The sequence below is a fragment of the Humulus lupulus genome, chromosome 9 (genome assembly GCF_963169125.1).
Source record: "Humulus lupulus chromosome 9, drHumLupu1.1, whole genome shotgun sequence".
NCBI lineage: Eukaryota > Viridiplantae > Streptophyta > Magnoliopsida > Rosales > Cannabaceae > Humulus > Humulus lupulus.
The window spans coordinates 71,299,298-71,321,130 of record NC_084801.1 but is presented as its reverse complement, the minus strand read 5'-3'; the positions used below and the strand labels follow the sequence as shown (position 1 = coordinate 71,321,130).

General features: G+C 36.5%; 1 long non-coding RNA gene across 1 annotated transcript; it reads left to right on the top strand.

The window, feature by feature from the left end:
• Positions 1–5,967: 5,967 nt before the first annotated feature.
• Positions 5,968–8,146, top strand: LOC133801728 (uncharacterized). Its single transcript, XR_009876925.1, has 4 exons — positions 5,968–6,232; positions 6,339–6,379; positions 7,054–7,146; positions 8,089–8,146. It is a non-coding gene; the product is annotated as an uncharacterized LOC133801728 (long non-coding RNA).
• The last annotated feature ends 13,687 nt before the right edge of the window (positions 8,147–21,833 follow it).

Sequence of the window (21,833 nt, the reverse complement as noted above, 5' to 3'; positions counted from 1 at the left end):
AAGTAAAAGGACTTAAGTGCCCTTGAGGTTTAGTTGGGAAAGGATAGGCAAGGAGGGGTAAAATGGTCATTTGGCTGGGAAATTGATTTATGGCAGCTGGGTTATAGGGGGTACACGGTTTGGGGCTTGGCATTGATTGGTTTTGATAAAAACTAAAGAGAAGAAAAACCAAAGAGAAGGAAAGTTAGGGCAATGAGAAGAAGAAGAAGAAGAAGAAGAAGAAGAGAAGTGAAGGAGCTGAAATTTGGAGACTTAGGAGATGAATCAAGGGAGCTTGGGATGGGATTCTCTACTTGAGGTAAGGAATTTATACACATTTAAGGCTTGATTATGTTATGGGTTAAGAGATTTGAGCATGGTTTAAGTTTGAACTTTGAGTTTTTAATTTTCTGAAATTGAAATCAAGGATGTGGATTTTGGGGATTTCATTGTGTGTTTGATTGCTTTGATGATGTTTATGGGTTGCTCGATGGGTCATATGAAGTTTGGATTTGATTTTGGGGTTTGGGTATTGGTTTGGTATGAATTGGGAAGGTTTTAGCTCGGAGAAAACGCAGGAGAAAACCCAGAATACTGGGTCTGCGAAGGCGTGCCGCGACACAGGTTTTTCGTGCCGCGGCGAGGGAGCCTCTGACTGATGGGTGCCGCGGCACAAGGATGTGGTGCCGCAGCACAAGGCTAAATTCAGGGCATCATTGTTAGGCAATTTTAGGCCTTTGCTCCGGGGGTTCGGGGGATGTCTCCGGGGTGTTGTTTTAAGGTTTTAGAGGTCCCGAGAGTGCGGGATTGGTCTCGGGAAGTGGTTTTGGGTTGATTAGTATTGAGGGATGTTTCTTGTGTGTTGTGACTAGGTCGTTGGTGAGACTTGTGCTAGAGGACCGTGCTCGCGGCTTTAGTGCATCAGGAGGCTCAGAATGCAGGTAAGAAAACTATAACACCCGTAGGATAGGGCTTGGGCCCATAGTATGATTGCGGGGCGCGGCCCTATATTGCATGTTGCATGATGAGATGACTGCCGGGTGTGGCCCTATACTGCATTACATGTTAAGGTGTAGATTTAATTGAATTAGCATTTGTTGAATGTTGCTTGATTTATGCTATGTGTGATTATGATGAAATGAACGGCAAGGGTCGAGTACAGCATAGGCCGGGGCGGCCGTGGGACGGAAGTAACACCTAGCACATGGGATGCTATAGTCAGGGCGGGGCCCGGTGGATACATGTGTTATGCTATATTCAGGGTGGGACCCAAGGGATACATGAGTTATCCTCGCGGTGAGAACCGATACCCCAGGGCTTTGGTAAGGTCTCTGGGGCGGCATGGCCGTGTTTGTTTAGTCTAATGGTTGACTTGTTTATATGTGGATTATCTGTTATGATAAACTGTATACATTGCATATGTTATGTTCTGCATGAGTTTTCTTGCTGGGCTTCGGCTCACGGGTGCTCTGTGTTGCAGGTAAAGGCAATGACTGAGTCAACCAACCATGAGTACGGAGAGCGTGAAGCGACGCGTACATGTTTGGCCTGCCCGACTGCTTTGGTTGGGGGTTTATTTGAAAATGGCTGTAATAATCTATGATTTTTATGATTTATCAACTGTGAACCCATTTTTAAGATGTAAATAGTTTTCAAACCTTATTTTGGGATCCCAATGTTTAATATTAGGAATTTTATTGAAACAACGCATTTTTCTAAGATTACAGCCTTAACTTTTAATTAGTCACACTTTCATTTCAAAACCTCGGTTAGCGAGATCTTTGCACACTGTTTTGTCTTAAAACTCACTAAGTAACGGCTCTAAGGAAGTAGGGTGTTACATGATCATTTTTAGATCAACCTAAATCCTAAGTGTTCATGAACTCTTGTTCATGAGTATTAAATCTTTTGATTCATTTGTTAAGGTCTCTTCAAAGAATGAGGCTAATGACTTTTGTTTTGGAGATTTAATATCATGGATGGCTGGGAACATGTATCAACAATACGGAATCTAATCTTTCCTAACGGATTGTATATTAGTTCCCTTAAGGGTTAATTCTGGAACTGAATGATTTTGAGCTCAAATCTATAATTATATTATAGATTAATTATTCACTATTGAATTAATGGTACTTAAGGAATAAGAAGCAAATTAGAAAGGTAAAATGGTAATTCTTCCATTCTAATTTATGAACTAATTAATTAGAGGGTTGAACTATTGTAAGATGATTATATCAATGGACGACTTAAGATAAGATTTCTGTAAAAGTATCACTACAACATTTTTGACCAAATATTACGGTCAAATATGACAAAATTTGAAAAACGTTATTAATGCTATGGGTAAATAATAAGAAACAGGCGGCAACTGAAATAATAGGCGCCAATTAAAATACACGCGTGTTTTTTTGGTTTTATTATCTAACCCAACCTTTCTCATCCCGTCTCTCTCACTTCTCAATCCCTAACTCTATTCTCAGTCTCTCATTCCCTCTCTCACTTCTCAACGCTATTCTCAGTCAACTCTATCTCCTTCACTTCTCTATTCTCAGTCTCACTTCTCTATCTCCTTCACATCTAACCTCTTGGATCTGTCTTCAAGTTTTGCCATTTCTCATGTAGGTGGCTGGCGTAAAAGGCTGGACAGCGTCGGAAACGGAGCTCAACGGTGCGTGGGTTCGACGGTATTTCTCTCTCCCCCTGCTTTCGACGGTTATGCTCTTATTTTGAGTGGATTTACTAGCTTTCACCCATTACCTCTGTTTTTTTGCCTCAAATTTCAGCTACAAATCTTTCTTCTATGGGAAATTTCGGACCTTATTTGCTTTAATGTGCTCTATTTTTTAGTTTTGTTTTTTATTTGTGAGATACTAAATTTTTTTATTTGGGGATACTGAAGCCCTTAAGTAGTGTTATAGCTCCATTAATCATATGGGTTTTGTTGATTTGGGGATTCTGAAACTAATAAACACTCCTGTTTAGTTTCTTATTTTTTCTATTTTTGTTTCATTCCACTCACTCGTTGGATTTATGTATTATTAAGAATAAGACTTCTAATTAATTTATTTCTCTTTTGCTAGATGATCTTGGAGAAGATTGCGCTGTCTTTGAGAATTTGTTTGAGTTTTGAGACTCATTTACAGTCCATTATGATGATTCAATTTTTGAATGAGCATGAATCTTTGAATTATTGTGTGCTCCCTGCCTGTCAATTACTAGTTCAGCGTGATTTCTTGTTACTAGCACTTCAATGCACTTATTGTGAAAGTGCGAGCAACTATGTGATTTTTTTTCTTTTCATTTTCGTAATTAATTGATTGTTCTGAAAAATCTTTCCAATCGCATATTAGCGAATACAAACAACATTTTTGGGAAATTTGTGACTTCAGTTTCAATTGGAATGTTAGTAAGTGCGAATTCCATACTACTTTTCTTAGAAAGTCGAGAACTATCGCTAGAATGTTAATTGCTGTTATAAACGGTACTGCTGGATGTGGAGAGTTAAGAAAAGTTTGATCTTTGAGGGTAACTATGTTGGCAGAATAAACTTTTGCTCAAAAACGTATTTGAATAATTTGTATATACAGAAACCACGCTTTGTGGGATCTGATGTGTAGATTTGACAAATATAGTTATATTACTTTATTTATTTTTGGGCAGAGGTTATCAAAGGAAATGGAAAGCATATTAGCCAAAGAGTCAAGCTGTGGGTCGAGCAATATGAAACGGATTCAAAATCTGCAATGGTTGAACTCTTGACAATGCTCTTTAAGGTAATCTGGAAGTTCCTAGAAATTACTTGAATAAATTTTAAAATGAGAGTAATATATTTTTTTTTTAATTGTTCAGGGACAAATATAGGTCTTATACTGAAAAGTTAAATAACTTTAAGTAGGTTTGCCTTTCATTCTTTAGTTGGAATGTCACCTGCTTGTATAAGAAAATATAAACTTACTAGATTAGCACTTCTTTACTGTTTACCTGAGTTTTTGATTGATGATACTTATAATTCTACAGGCATGTGGTGCCATATATACTATAAAAGGCTAACTTCTAGATGAGATTGATGTCGATGATGTTGTTGTTGCTCTGGTCGAGCTTGTTAGACGAGTATCCTGCAATGCTTTGTTATTTTTACTCTTTTTTTCCCCAATTTTCTTTTTAAATATGTCCTCGCATAATTTAAATATTTTGGAACCATAAATCTTTCATTGAATTTTGTACCCAAAGTTTTGCTTGACTCTTGGGAACCTTAGGGGGAAGTTGAAGATTACCAAAGCTCAAAAAAGGAGTTTAAGAATTTCAAAGATAATCTTCAGTTATTCTGGGACAGATTGGTACGTGAGAGTCAACATGGCCCTCTCTTTGATCAGGTTCTGTTCGACAAGTGCATGGACTATATAATAGCTTTGTCATGGTTAGTACTCAAATAATTGTAGTTTAAATTTGAAGCCAAACCCTTCATGTAGCTTACTCTCTTTGAACTTGGCTCATTTCCACAGTATGCAGCACTCCTCCAAGAGTCTATCATCAAGTTGCTTCTATTATGGGACTTCAACTCGTCACATCCTTCATAGCTGTTGCTGATGTCCTCAGTGCTCAACGTGAAACAACTCGTAGGCAGTTAGATGCTGAAAAAAAGAAAAGAGCCGAGGGACCTCGTGTTGAGTCACTAAGCACAAGGTTTTCAGTGACTCATGACAAGATAACAATGCTACAGGAGATGATGCGCAAAATCTTCACCGGGTAAGATTTTCCAAATTAAGCTTAAGGAATTTAAAAATTAAATACTTTGGTAAAGTCTGATATATTTAAAAAATAGTGCTATACTTCTATTTTTTTTCCCCCATGAATTTTAAACTAAATCATGCTGCTCTTTTGAAGGTTATTTATGCACTGTTATCGAGACATGGATCCAAATATTCAAATGTCTTGCATAGAGTCTTTGGGTGTATGGATTTTGTCCTACCCCTCTCTGTTCTTGCAGGATTTATACTTAAAGTATCTTGGTTGTACACTAAGTGACAAAGTGAGTTTTAGATTTCTAATTAATTGTGAACGAATTTTCTATTCATGCTTATCTGCTGCTTGACAAGCCTAGCTTATCACTTTTTTTTTTACATTATCTTAAGAATGCTGGTGTCAGAAAAGCTTTTGTCCTTTCATTGCAAAAGCTGTATGATGAGGATGATAATGTGCCGACTCTTGGTCTATTCACTGAAAGATTTTCCAATCAGATGATTGAGCTTGCTGATGACATTGACAATACTGTAGCTGTATGTGCAATAGGCCTTGTAAAACAACTGTTAAGGTAATTTTTAATTAAATCTTTGCAAACTTATTAGTCAAGTAATAGATTAATGATTCTCCTTGAGATTAATGTAAGTATTTTTCCCTTGATATTATGACATCTGAACTGAAGCTTCATTTTAAATCTATTATAATGACTATTGTTCAAATTTTGTCTAATTATGCATTGTCTGTGCCAAGGTTTGTACCATACTGGCAGAATCGTGGTTTATGTTCAGAAAGACTAATTTTTCCTCAACAAAGCTGGAAAGGTTAGGATATTGTCCAGATGAGGCAATTCTCCAAAAGTTTTGGAAACTTTGTGAGCAACAACTTGATATTTCAGGTACGTTATTTCACTACAACAATTATGCCCATATATTACATTAAAATATAGCATATTTTTAAAAGTGTTATTGTCCCGTGCTAATAGACTTAGGCGCTAAAAAGACAGCTAAAATGAAATATTAGGCGACAAATATAATAGACTTAGGCGCCAAATGAAAGAAAAAACCCTTACCCTAATCTCTAAGGTTGAATCCCTAATAACCCTTTACGCCTCCTCTCTCACACTCAGTAACTCTCTCTTGTTCTATCTTTCTCTCTTAGCTACTCTCGTTCAATCCTTCTTTCCTTCTCTCTGTTTGTTGCAGGTGTGTAACAAGGTGATGGCGTGGCTCGCTCGTGGGTGTGACGGTGCTTGCGGCGGTGGGTCTACGACATGGCTCGACTGGTCTATCTTCCATCAGGTCTCAATCTTCCATCTCTGTATTTCCCTTTGTTTCTCAAGAAAATTCTTGGGGAAATTGGTTGTTTTGCAAGTTTGTACATTATTTTTTAATTATTTACAAGGTGTTACAATACTTTAGTAGTCTAATCCAAATTCTACATCCCAAAATCATATACGATTTGGGGTTTGTAGATTCAACTTGTTTCCGTGTCTATGTGAAAGTCAGATGTGAAGGTATATATATGCTTTCTGAGTTTTCTGAGCTTATTATTTTTATGTCTGCTTTGTATATGTCTGCTTTCTGAGCTTAATACTATTTGTTATATTCTGTAAATTGTAGAGATGGTGGAGACAACTGACTTAACATTAATGTAGTTGCAGGTACTTATTTCTAAAGCTTAAGATCTATGACTAGTATTTCTGGATTCAATGCTAGATTTGCATAAACTGTGTTATTTTCATTTTTTTCTTCATTTTTCTTGTTTATATTTTTATCTTGTAGAAGATGAAATATCTTAGGCTAGAATCATTTCTATGAAATTGGTGAAAGTTCTGGTCTGTTTTATATTGATTATCTTAAGATCATGCCTTTTTAGCGATTTTGACTGCTTATATTGTTAATTATATGGGTTCTATATCCATGGTTTGAATGTTGAAATATTAAAGTTGAGAAATGTTGATCTTAGGGTTATTATTGGAAATTTTTATTCTTTTATTTATTTTACTATTGTTACGAGGTTTTTGATTTTGAGATTGGGAGTTGTAGGATTTTGTATCTATAATTTTTCATTGATTCGATGTTTGAGAGGATCTAGGGATATAGGGCTAGTCGTTGAAAATAAGATAAAAAAGATTTGAACTCCTCTCATTAAGTAGTTACGGTATAATAGTTCTCCATTTGAAAATAGATTGAGTTCATTTAAATAATTTTTTCCATTTATTGTTCTGTGCCACAACTCAGTGTGTTCTTTATAGTAACATTTGTGTACCTTTTTATTTGTTTGCCATTGATTCATTTAAATATTAACAGAGCTTTTACTACTTTACTTTTGTAGGACTAATGAGAATAATTGCTAGGATACATATACTTGGGGCTTTAAACGGTGTGAAGATGGACTTGGCAAATGTTGTTTCCCCTTTGCTTATAGGTATAAGCAATTTTTTACATTCTTGTATATATTATGGAGCTCTATTATTTGATCTTGATTTAAGTTATGTCCAATTTGGTTTTTTTATGTGCTTAAGGTTTTATGTGAGATTGTATATATTTGAAGCTATTGTGATAATACATGAAGCTTTCTTGCCATTGAAACATCCACCCTCGCTGCCCTAGTGGATATTGTTTGCACATGTTTAGAAACTCTATTATGTGGTCAGGGAATTTTTGAGCCTTTTTCTCCTTATTTAATGTTGAAGTCAAACTAATTGCTCATTGTTTTATGGTACTTTTAAGTTCCCTTTTTTCTATATTTCTCCTTTTTTATTTTTCTGCTGAAAGTGTGATATGTTGGATAACAAAAAAAAATCAGATTTCTTCAGGTATTTTTGTGCTGAAACAATCATTTGTTGTTGTTGCTCTAACTCTAGTGAAACATTATACTATATTTATATATATATACACACAATTCATACTTTCATGTATATTAAACTCTCTCGAAATGGTTTGAGTTTGAAATTCAAAGTTGTAGCTATGTGTGTTTTATTATGCATTCAAATTTGGAGCACTTGATTTTCTTAGTTGTTCGAAGCTTTTTTTTTCTGGTTTTGTTGCTTGTTAATTAGGAATATATATTTTGATTTGTTTTTTGAAATTGATTTGATAATCTGATATGGGAAATTTTAGTTGGCACTTCAGATTTGATTGGCTTACAATATTCTTGTACAGTTAAAGAGTACACAAAATTTGAACTAAAGGGCTTAACTTTCTCTTGGTACTTTAGCTTTAATATGCAAAATTTGAAACCATAGACTTCAATTTAAGTCCAATATGGGCTCCTTTCTGACCACAGGGATCTGAGCCAGCATATTTTTGGTTCATTTTATAGTAGTTAGAATCTACCTCACACAAAAATATGTTGAATAACTTGCAGCATAGCTAGAGAGCTTGATTTGGAGGAATGGACTTCTAGGACTGAAACTGCTAATGTGATGCATGAGCCAGTATGTCTCTTTTCATCTCATCTTGCAAGTCATTTATAATTTAAGTAGTTTCTTTTTCTCTAGAGTTAATTATGAGAAATTCATAAACATTGTTTGGTAAATGAAAATTGTATTGTTCTTCTTTAGTAACTTTGTTAGATCATTCCTTTTACTCTGTTAACTTTCAATTTTTAGTCATTTTATTCAGCTCTCATTTTGCTCATTTTTTTGTGGAAAAGTTTGTAATTATTATGCAACTTATATGAGCATAGAAGAGGTCTCTTTGACTCACTGGATTAGAGAGTGATAGATGCCAAGCTTTTGAACTATTACCATACTGTTTATTTGACTAAATTTTGCAGTGTTTTAAAAAATTTCAGAGCAACATCATGAGGAGGTTTGCCTTGGAAACCTGAGGAGAATTCAATTTAGAGAGCTTCAGATGGCAACAAACAACTTCAGCAGCAAGTACTTGGTTGGATGATGAATTGAAGGATGGAGCAAGTTTCATGCATGGTTTATTTTTGTGTATTTTGTAATGTTTCTGTTTTTCATTTTTAAAGTAAAAAATGTTCAAGATTATATTACTTTATTATGTTATGCTTTCAAATTTAAGTTAGAATTAAGATCTCAGGAATTAGACATATTCATGGTTTGAATTAGTTATTGATTAATGTAATACGTGTGGTTTATCAATCTATTGAGAATTACATTTTATGATTAATTTTGATTTTTTTTTATCAAAATAGAATAATGAAAATATTTTAATTAAAAAAAAACCTTATAAGTATACTTATTAAAATAAAATTTAAAATATATTATCCACACTAAAGTAACAAAATTTTATTACTAGACTTTTAATATGTTATGATTTAGAAACATATTATAAGCGTAAAAAATCGTTATGGTTTATATAATATAACAAATTAAAAATGTTATCAAAATAATCAAATGTAACAGTTGAAAAGTGTTATGAAAAAAGGACGATTAAATTTCAAATTTATAACCAAAAGCTCTATCTAAATGTTATTATTTCAATATTATAGCACCTAAAAATGTGTTATTGAATAGTTTAAGATAACATCGAACATAACATTCAAAAACTGTTATAGAAAAGACTGGACTTTTAATAACAGGGGCTATGTTAGCATTTTCAGAAATGCTATCAATAGTCCCGGATAGCAGTTTTTAAGTGTTATGAATACTGTTTTTTCTTGTAGTGTATATCTATAACATAAAGAGTGCAATTCTGAATTTATAGTGGAGTAATATCAAAATTAATAAATTAACTATTATAATTAAAGAGTTTAATTATTTAGTTTCAATATATTGGAGCTTAATGTTATAGGTCCATGGTCCCCGAAATGGCTCAAACAAACACTGACAAAGGTAAATACAAAAATGGGCAAAAAGGACTTATGTGATAAGTAAAATATTTTTCTATGTATCAAACATTATTATTGCTTAATTATGTGTCATTAATTAATTAATTATTTGATTTAACAAAAATATAATTAATTTATTTTTGGGATTTTTGGTATTTAAATAATAATAAAAATTGGGAAAAATCACATGCCATCACAGGCACTGTGCTACACGCATAAGAGAATGTACTCAGTCTCTTGATTCCACAATTTTAGTTATTTAAATATTAAATAAATAATGAGATATTTTAATATGATTAAAATATTATTATTTAAACAAAAATCTGATAACTGATGAGTTATTTTGAATTTGTTTAAAATAACAAATATTTTAATATATATGATATATTAAATATAGGATATCAGTTTTTCACATAACGTAATTTTTCATGGAGAGAAAAATATCTAGGAATCTCTCTCAGAGAAAGAGAACAGTGACATAAACAAAAGTCATAGTTCTTCACAAAACCTAGGTCCAAAACTTTATCAGATCTCATGTGTTGAGAACATCTGATAAATAGTTTATTTCCTATTATTTGTATAGCGAGCCCACACTCGTTCTTTGTGTGCCTGAAAACATTTTGGAAGATCTTGGTGTGAGATCTTGAGGATTTAGCCATACAAAAAGATAGCAGCAAGGAAGGACCTGGGGTAATTTTCCTATTCATGTCCTTGATTCAATATATATATATGCATGAGAAGAAGTAGATCTAGAAATCTTATGGGATTAATCTAACAATTTAATTGTTGTTCCGCTGCGTATAATCTCTTATTTGATCAATAAAAACAAACATTTTTAGTCTTTCGAGGTTTAACATTTTAGAGCTTACTAGAAAATACTAAGAATTGACAAACTTCTAATTCTCTCTCCTTCATAGACGTATCCTTAGTCTCTCCCTCTCCTTATTTATTGAAGCTGAAGAAATACTGAAGGGGACTCAAGACTAAGCTGAATTGTGGGCTGGTTCAAGCTAGGGAGAAACAAGTAGAGGTTTGACAAAGGTTCTTGAGGAAGTTGGACTAGAGATTCAGGTAAGGATTATTGGACTGGTTTCTTTAAGAATTCAAGGATAATGATCATTTGATTTAGGTTTTTAAGTGATGAATTGTAATTAGTTTGATTAGTAGTTTGGAGCATAATTAGTATAAATTTTGAGGTTTTTGGCTGGGAAGGATGCTGAGAAAACCCAGAAAATTCTGGGTTCGTGGGGGCGCACCGCGACCCAATTCATGAGCGTCGCGGCCCACATGCCCATAATTCCCTGAGTGGGCTCTCTGTCTTGAAGGCACGCCACAACCCTAGGGGGCAAGTCGTGGCCCGCCTCCCCCTGATGCATGGAGTTGTGTCTCTATTTTGGGGGCACGTCGCGACCCTTAGGGCCAGGTCGTGGCCAGCCTAGGAACTTTGGCCTAAGTTGGTTTTTTGGATCGGGAAGGCTCAGGGTTCGAACGTAAGCGCTCGAGACGATTTCTACTACCTGGTTTAGTATAATTTGAGCTCCTGAAGGCCAGCTGTTGTTCCCTAAGTATTTATTTGGATTGGAAATTGATTGTTACCTATTGAAACTATGACTAGGTTTATTACAAAGGCTAAGGACTGAGGATCATGCTTGGGACTGCTCTTATTTCTCAGCTTGGGAATTCAAGATAAGAAAACTGCACCCATGTGGTTGTGTTTGGGACAAAGGTTCCCTGTATCTGGATATATGTGTGGTGTAATTCTATTATTATTATGCGAAATGTTAAACTACGGTCGAAGGGAGACAGGGTTGACGATTACTGCATTGGACGTGGCTCGGCCACTATGAGCCAGGGTCAGCTAAATAAACAATGGACTCGGCCTGAGCGAGTCATGGTCAGCAGAGTAAACAGAGGGTTGGCCAAAGGGCATCGACCCTGAGCACTTGTATTACTGGTTAAGATATATTTTGGAAAGTACATGTTTACTATTATTAGTTTGAGTCTTATAATTTGTTGAATTTATGAATGGCTGTTTTAACATTGATTGGATGCTACTACTATTTATGGTTTTCTTGCTGGGTCTTCGCTCACTGGTGCCTCGTGGTGCAGGTAAAGGCAAGGGAAAGTTGCACTAACCATGAGTTGGAGAGCTCTTGGGGCAAGTGTACATAGTCAACTGCTCGACCGCCACGGCCGAGGGAAAGTATAGGGACAGAGACCTAAAACTTGTATTTTTCCATTAGAATGGTTTTTGGTTGTATTAAACTTTTGAGGGTTGTAAATTTTCACTTATACCCTATTTTTGGGATCCCATGTACCAAACACCTATTTTAATGAAAATTAACCATTTATGACCAAATCCTTTTAACCCTAACCTGATAGTTGACTTTAGGAACCCATTTTTTATCAAACGACTTGATTAGCAAGTCTTGAACTATTTTAAAATACACAGTGTAACAGTCTTCGTTATCTAGGGTGTTACAACTTGGTATCACAGCGGTCTACGCTTAAGGGTTCCCGAAGACTGGCTGGGCATGTACACTTGCCGCTAAACACAAGCTCGACTCAGTGTTCGGTAACTGTATATATTTGATTATATGCTTCAATTTTTAAATGAATATAAATGTTTTAATCCATTTGACTAATGGGGACCATGAGATACTGATGGGGCCTGGCCCTTGACTGCTGTATGATAATAATGAGGCATGCTTATTAACATTGTTGCTACATCTGAATGAATGTTTAAATGCTTGTTTGCATCTAGATTGCATATGGTTGGCTGAGTTTCAATGGTGGATTATGGAAAGACTGTTAACTTGACATCATTGCCTCACTGATGAGTCATTGATTGCAGATAAACTTGGATAGTAATGCATCCCAGGTGATCAATAAGACTAGCCGGCACAGGGGTTGAGGCTAAAGATGATGAGCAGGGCTAGAACCCTCCGCTAGTGTAGAGTCCCAAAACTTCACTTCGCTAATTAGATAGTAGTAGTAGTAGTAGTAGCTAGTAGTAGTTATAGTATGATAGTTACTGTGGTTTTTGGTTCAAGTCGGGACTTAGTTGAACACTTGTAGCAACACTTATAGATTTTATAAGTTTAACCTATAGTTTAAGAATATTAATTATAACATAAGGCTTGATTAATATAGCTGATTATAAAGATGTCATTTATTATACTATAAGGTTTAGATATAACTAATAAGATCATGACACTTGTCGTGTGCATGTATATTAAGGAATTAAGTATTTTAGATGAATAGTTTTAATAAAAGAAAGATCTAGAAGCTCTAGAACCTTCCAGGAGCTTTAAGATCATATTATGACTCAGTCAAAGCTGTTTATCCAATTCAAATTAAGCTGATAAAGTGAAATTACGTGTCTAATATTTCAACGTATGCCGATATATCGCAGCTATAGGGGCGATATATCACCACATGTGAAATACGAAAAACACGTCAACTTCGCACAAACAAAAACACGAGCACTTGGGACATAGGGCCAGGCGATATATCACCTAGGGTGGGCGATATATCGACCCTAGGACCACATTTTCAAATGTTGTAGAAACTAAGCTTGATTCATCCCTTAACCTCTTGACTTGCCTCTGAACGTTTTTGACCGAGTCTGAAGCACCTGTTGAACGAATATTATAATATTTTTCAATTAATATTCATTATTTTATTCAAGCTAAAAGGAGATATTTTCAATCCTTGAACTCTATAAATAGGACCTAGTACCCAGCCATTTTTTCACATTCTTCATGTTGTGTTCAGAGCCTTTAAGCTGCTAGGGTTACTATAGAGTGATACACTTGGGTTTGGGATAAAAAGCTTTATCATCCAAAGGTATACTTATAGTGTGTTTTAAATATAGAGGTGTAGGTTGGTTCTAGTACATTCAAAGGTATTGTTATTCTTAAGTTCATTTCTATACGGTTCTTAGTTTTCTTTAATCAAATCCTAACTCGTTGTTTTTTATTCTTGGTTAGGTATTTATGTTCTTGGAACTTGAGATTTCCTTTCGGTAAGCTTCTTCTTGGTGGTTTAGTTCTCTTCTTTATCATCTCTTTTCTTTAGAAATACTCACCATTCTTATTGTTGGTTTTAGGAGTGTTCCAAATCCCATCCTTGCTCTCAAATATCCCGGTGTTGGTAAGGAAAATAGGATAGATTATGTTTATATGATATGTTATGCTTATGTTATGTTATGTTATGTGATGTTATTTTATGTTGTGTTATGTTTACATTATGTTTATAGTCCTTGGGCACATGACTTGTCTAGCTAGCAAGCCCCACAAATATATGGGCATATGACTTGCTTAGCTAGCAAGCCCCACAAATCTATGGGCATATGACTTGCTTAGTTAACAAGCCCCAAGAAGTATGATGGCCATTGTAGTCTTATAGGATATATGTTTTATAGTATATTTTTATGATATAGTCTTATGTATATGCTTATATGTGTTAGTAGATTTTCCTTACTGGGCATTAGGCTCACTCCTTTATTTTTAATGTAATGCAGGAAAATAGATATGGAGGTGGAGGGATTCTTGGTAGCTTGGCTTGTGTATTAAGGATGAAGCGATTCAATGGACTGCGTGAGGATTCGAGGATGACGTTATGTCTCTTTAAATTATGTTTTTTTATGTATTTTCCGCATTTAGCTTTGTAAACAACTTCATTTAATTCAAAGTTATGTTTTATTTTAAAACAATGGTATCCCATATCGCTCATTTATGTATTTCAATATTTACTTCGAAGTTTTTAATAAAGTTATGAATATTCCTTTTGTATGTTTTCTTAAAAATAATGGCTATGTCTAGTAGTTTTAATGGTCCAAGGTCTTAGAAATAGTTGGGTCATTATAGTTGCTATCAGAGCAACGGTTCATCTGCATGAAGTTGTCCTTAATACACACGCTCAAACTCCGAATCTAATCGCCAATGTAAGTGTTTATGTTATAGTTATTATGTTTATATGTATAGCTAACGTTTTAGCCTTTATGTTTTCAATTAAGGATGAATGGAGCCTTGCCCTATGAGGATATCCAAGCCATTAAGACCTTAAAAAGAATTAGAGAGCCAAGAAATACAGCAGAAGTGCTAGAAAGAATCACTCGAAAATTACTCTTATTCCACAAGGAGATAGGTCACCTCCAAACAAATAAGTAAATCACGATGAGAGCAACGGAGCAATATTTTTTAGTGATTAGACTTTATAAAGATTGTCCTACTATAATTGCAGCTTTAGAAGATATATGGGAGACTATAGATGATGAAGATGAATTACCGGTAGCTATGAGATATTATTTTCTCATACTTAGGTTCACTTCTAAGATGGAATTTCAATTCACAAATGAGCACAAACATAGAATCTTTACGAATATTCCTCGAGGGCATTTTGATGCTCAAGATAATGATGATTATGAGGAGATAGATGATGATATGTTAGATGAAGGATTAGATGTAGAAGATCCCGATTTTTAGAATAGATTAGTGCTTTATTTATTTTATTTATTTTCATTTATGATTGTATTTAGTGAAAACCTTTTTCCAAATAAATATCGTTGTTATTTTGATGACATGTATGAGTTTTATTTTTTCTTTTACAATCTAAATAAATAATGACCAAGTCTGGTGAGGGTGGATACAAATCAATGGCCCAGGTTCTATATTGAGAGTTAGGGGGCCATAGTAGTGGGAACGATTTTACTGATCCCAATTCTCCCTCAATATGGTTAACTTTGGAACAACGATGAGTTTCGAGTCTGAGGATTAAGTCATATAGGATGATTTGAAACACACTTAGAAAATAATAAAGATGGCTTATTTTTCTAAGTATAGAAACACACCCTAATGATAAAGTAGGCTTATATAATTTTTCATAAGAAGTCATAATTAATAGGTCCGAGTTATGTTTGCTTAGATTAAGTTTTTTCCTTAGAGCCTATTAGGGTAAGTTCTAACATTTTTTTCTCGACTGTTAGAACTCTGCTCCAAATTTGCGCTAGAGATGGTTCCAACTAACTTTCTGAGGGTTGCCAAGTTCGTCAAAGGACTTAGACCAAAGATTGAGTTTGGGGTTAAGCTAGAAAACTCGAGAAATACTACTTATGTCGATGTTCTAGAAACGGCTGTAGAAGTAGAAAGGATTAGGAGAATGTTCGTAAAGAGGAGGCCACTAAGCCTGAGCCTAAACAGCAAAGTCAACCTCAGAATGGTTGGAGCAAAAATCATTAGTCCAGCAAAAATAATGGTCATAAGAGACAGCATCCGGACAATAAGCAGTCCGATAATGATAAAAGGGCATGGACGAATAATGGAAGTAATAGGCCGAGTTATGTAGAATACCCACAATGTGCTAAGTGCCAAAAGAAACATCTTGGTGAATGCTGTGAAAATACCAAGGGGTGCTACAATTGTGTTCAAGAAGGACACTAGAAGAGAGAATATTCCCAGCTCAAGACAGAGGAGAAAGGGGACAACAAGATGGTTCCTGCCAAGGTCTTTGCCTTAACCCAAGGGGAAGCTGACGCTAGCAATAAAGTGGTCACAGGTTAGATTCCTATCCTCAATAATGTATGTTCAGTATTATTTGATTCAAGAGCCACTCACTCGTATATCTCGTTAGGAATGATAGGGAAATTAGACAAACCTTGTGAAAGATTTCGAACTAGGTTGTAACAGAATTGCCTTCAGGTGAAATAGTCCTGTCATCATAGATAGTACAAGGTGTATCGATCAAAATTGAGGATGTAGAACTAAAAGGAAACCTGATAGAACTGGAGATCAAAGACTTCGACGTGATACTGGGAATGGACTGGCTAGCAAGGCATGGCGCAACCATCGACTGCAGAAATAAGCAAGTAATGTTCGAGACTCCTGATGGTCAGAGACTATGCTTTATGGGAAAGGTTTCAGGGTTACGCACACCACTTGTTTCATCTCAAAAAGCTCAGAGGATGATAGAAAAAGGATGTCACGCATTCTTAGCCAGCGTCACGGATGTGGTAAAAGAAACACCACTAAAAGTTGGAGACATCCGCATTGTAAAAGAATTCCCAGAAGTATCTCTTGACGACTTACGAAGGTTGCTGCCGACTCGGGAAATTGACTTCACAATCGAACTAGTACCGGGCACCGAGCCTATCTCCAAGGCACCATACCGGATGGCACCTATCGAACTCAAGGAGTTAAAGACGCAGCTACAAGAACTCTTAGACTTGGGTTTCATTGGACCGAGCCATTCGCCATGGGGATCACCGGTTCTATTTGTAAATAAAAAGGACGAAAGCATGAAGATATGCATAGATTACCGCGAGCTAAATAAGGTAACAATTAAGAATAAGTACCCGCTACCCTGGATTGACGACTTGTTTGATCAACTCCGAGGAGCGACCGTGTTCTCAAAGATTGATTTACGATCCGGGTATCATCAGCTTAAGGTACGGGAAGAGGATACTCCTAAGATAGCTTTTAGAACTCGTTATGGGCATTACCAGTTCTTAGTTATGTTTTTCGGTCTTACCAACGCTCCAAACGCATTTATGGATTTAATGAATAGGGTCTTTAAGGACTACTTGGATAAATTCTTCGTAGTGTTCATCGACTATATCTTGGTGTACTCAAAGGACAAAGTCGAGCACGAGAAAAATTTAAGGTTGATCTTGTTACGACTAAAGGAGCATCAACTTTTTGCCAAGTTCAAGAAGTGTGAATTTTGGCTTTCGCAAGTAGCATTTCTCGGCCATATTGTATCCAAGGACAAAATTGTAGTAGACCCATCTAAAGTAGAGGCTGTGAAGGATTGGCCAAGACCAAAGAATGCGTCAGAGGTAAGAATTTTTATGGGACTAGCAGGTTATTATCAGAGGTTCGTAGAGGGCTTTTCTAAGATGGCCACTCCGCTCACCAACCTGACCTGGAAACAGCAGAGGTTCAACTGGGCTGATAAGTGTGAAGAGAGCTTCCAGTTGCTTAAAGATAAGTAGTACTTTGTGTACCGACACCCAACGACAAGTTTGTAGTCTACTGCGATGCATCAAAACAAGGGTTGGATTGTGTGCTGATGCAGAATGACAAGGTGATAGCCTATGCCTCAAGGCAGCTGAAGGAGTACGAGCAACGTAATCCAACACACGATATAGAGTTTGTAGCGGTGGTCTTTCCATTAAAAATCTGGATCCATTATATCTATGGAGAACGATGTGAGATTTATACGGACCACAAAAGCTTAAAGTATTTCTTCATGCAAAAGGAGCTCAACATGAGACAGCGCAGGTGGTTAGAATTAGTAAAAGATTATGACTGCGAAATCCTATACCACCCGGGAAAGGCAAACGTAGTTGCTGATGCGCTAAGTAGGAAGAGCTATGGAAGTCTAGCGGCATTAGGTGGATTAGAAAAGCCACTACAGCAGGAGCTGATCAGTGCCGGAATAGAAGTAGTCATCGGTAAGCTGGCTAACTTGTCCATTCAATCAAGTCTGTTAGAAGAAATACGGATTGAGCAAGGGCAGGACGACACATTAGTAGTACATATGGATGAAGTTAAAGAAGGCAAGGCCACAGATTTCTCAATATCAAGACAAGGGTTGTTGAGATATAAGGATTGGGTATGTGAGCCAAATGATCAAGGGATTAAGAGGAAGATCCTAGAAGAAGCCCCCATACTCAGTTCACCCAAGATCGACTAAAATGACTCACGACCTTAAGAAATTATATTGGTGGCCCAGAATGAAGAAAGATGTAGCAGAGTATGTGTCAAAATTCTTAGTATGTCAACAAGTGAAAGCAGAACTTCAACGGCCTGCAGGCTTATTGCAACTGCTAAGTATTCCATAATGGAAATGGGACAATATAGCCATGGATTTCATGACAGGTTTTCCACGAATAAATAAGCAGCATGATTCAGCTTGGGTAGTAATAGATAGACTAAACAAATCAACTTATTTCCTACTTGTTAAGACTTCATGTACAGCAGATCAATACGCAGACATTTCTGTTCAATAAATAGTAAGACTCCATGGAATTCCTAAGACAATAGTATCTGATAGAGGATCGGTGTTTACATCAAGATTTTGGGGAAGTTTGTAGCAAGCCATGGGTACCAAATTAAGTCTTAGTACAACATTTCATCCTCAGATCGATGGACAGTCCGAGCGTACCATACAAATTTTAGAAGATATGTTGCGTGCTTGAGTTATGCCGGTAGGGCTGAGTTTGACCAGATTAGTATGCGAGTTCTTGGATGTGTTTCTTGAGGAATTACCGAGACTACCTCTACACAGGGATATTTAGTTCGTCATCGAGTTAGCTCTGGCTATAGAGCCAGTGTCAAGGGCATCATATAGAATGGCTCTGACAGAGTTAAAGGAATTGAAGATACAGTTGTAGGAGCTTTTAGACTTGGCATTCATCAGACCTATCTTCTCACCATGGGGTGCTCTGGTTTTGTTTCTGAAAAAGAAGGATGGGACTCTGAGAATGTGTATAGACTACAGGGAGTTGAACAAGTTAACCATTAAGAACAGATACCCCTTACAAAGGATCGATGACCTGTTTGATCAGCTGCAGGGAAAGACGGTATTCTCAAAGATTAATCTTCGATCTAGTTATCAACAGCTGAGGATCAAGGATGAGGGTATTTCGAAGACGACCATCCGAACAAGGTATGGGCATTATGAGTTCTTGGTCATGTTGTTTGATGTAGACAATCACGACTGATTACCGCTCTTGTGTTGAGTCTTCCTTTGGAGGGAGGAAAGTTTGTAGTGTACTATGACGCATTGAGGTTGGGGTTAGGATGCATGTTGATGCATAATGAGAAAGATATTGCTCATGCATCACATTGTTTGATGGAACATAAGCAACGATTTCCTACCCATGATTTTGAGTTGGAAGCGGTGGTATTCGTACTGAAAGTTTGGTGACATTACTTGTATGGAGAAAAGTACGAGATATACATCGATCATAAGAGCTTGAAGTATTTCTTTACCTAGAAAGACTTGAACATGAGACAGAGACGTTAGCTGGAGTTGGTGAAGGACTATGTCTGTGATATCCTTTACCACAAAGGGAAAGACAATTTGGTGGTATATGCGTTGACCCGGAGGGGCCTAGGAAAATTATTTAACTCTAAACAGATATCAAAGGAGATGGCTAAAGAGATGTCCAGAGCGAGGATAGAATTGGTTGGCCGCCAGCTGGCCAATATTACTTTACAGTCTACTCTCCCAGAGACGGTAAGAGAGGGTCAGTTGGATGATGCACAATTGCAGGAGGTTAGAGGGAATGTCCTAGCTGGGGTAGCTAAGGATTATTCTATTTCAGAGACGGGTTTACTAGGGTACAAGGATCAGATCTATGTTCCGATGGATATGTGTATTAGAGGAGAAATACTTGAAGAATCCCATACTACACCATATTCACTCTATCCAAGAACCATGAAGATGTATCAGGATCTAGGGACACTATATAGGTGGCCTGGGATGAAGAACGACGTAGTGGAGTATGTGGCTATGTGTTTAACCTGTCAGTAGGTGAAGGCTGAGCATCAACGACAAACGAGGTTGCTACAGCCTTTGGGTATTCCCGAGTGGAAGTGGGAAGACATTACTATTGATTTTTTGGGAGGTTTACTCAAAACAGTGGGGCTGGATGACTCGTTGTGGGTGATAGTAGATAGATACACCAAGTCAGCTTACTTTCTACCAGTGATGACGACCTATAATGCGGATCAGTACGCAGAGTTGTACGTGAGGGAGATCGTACGTCTTCATGGGGTTCCTAAATCTATAGTATTGGATCGGGATCCCATGTTTACCTCCAAGTTTTGGGGTGGTTTGCAGAAGGCTGTGGGGACTCAGTCGAAGTTCTGTACAACCTTTTATCCTCAGACAGATGCACAGTCTGAGAGGACAATTCAGGTATTGGAAGACATGCTTAGAGCGTGTGTGTTAGACTTCGAGGGGTCTTGAAGTAAGTACCTTCTGTTGATTGAGTTTTCGTATAACAACAGTTACCAATCAACAAATGGAGTAGCGCCATACGAGATGTTGTATGGAAGTTGTTGACACAGTTTTTCGCCAATAGTGTATTAAGAAATAATAGGGAAGATTAGTGCTTAATAAACCATAATGAAAAATAAAATGAATTCACTGAAGAACACAATTTTTATGTGGTTCAGTGGTTAAAATCCACTTAGTTCACAAGTCAATATTAGTATTGTTTCTCTCTCTATTTTGGCAGAGTTTTGGTATAACAGAAAAATGGTCCCCTATTCCTATCCAACATTCCCAGTATTTACAAGGGAATTCCATGGACAAGTTTGGGTAACCGCGTGAGTCAATCGCGTATTTACATAATGATTACATTTAATACAAATAATTCCCATTTATATTGAGATATGATTTGATAACAGGATAACACGTTCCTACTATCTCAGACAATAAATATGACAGCTTGGTCATAAATAAACGTATAAAGGGACTCTGAGTCTCTAGGGATTCGGGAGTATGCAATATACTAGAATTACCATGAGTTGGATATCTCCTCCAAGCTCGTGCATCGACAGCTATTTTAATTATTAGTTCGCACCTCACATCGAGATAAACTCAGGATGCCTTACACCTCGTATGCCCCCTATGAATCTCGAGTTGTCCACGTGGATAAAAGCAGATATCATTCTCAACTATTTCTCCATATATTATTTTGCTAGCTGTACCCGAACTGAGTAAATGAACTCATGCTGAAATAAGGGTACAAATTTTCCCCCCAAGTCCCTACTCGTGTTTGATGTCGTCACTTTCTGACCTACATAGTAGGGACTTTTAGACTTCTGTTACATAAAACCATGCCTGCCCACTACATGAGTACTGGACACATGGTGTACCACAATTGGCGTCTGTTCGGGTTACTGCAATAATTGTCTTGTCACCTTTTTACCGTCGTTGGATCTATTTAATCTTGGTCCTTGGATCTTGAACTAACCCAACTGGATGGCCAAGATTAATTTCCACAATTTATGTATAAATAGGATGGCCAAATTTCAAACTGCACCACCTTTGCATTTAAAAATTTTCCATTTCTGAACTTCCAAGCTTTCCTTCTTCTCTAGAATCCCCAAAACCATTCATCATGCCCAGATATTTAGAAGCTTTCCAGGAGTGTCGTGTTGCCGGGTTCATTCCCTCTAATCTACGAATCGTACTTTCCTGTAAGTATCTCATCCTCTGGTTTGAAAAAAAAAAATTCTTTTTTTTATCCAATGGAATCTCTGTTCTTCACCATGTTCATTCGCAACATTCAT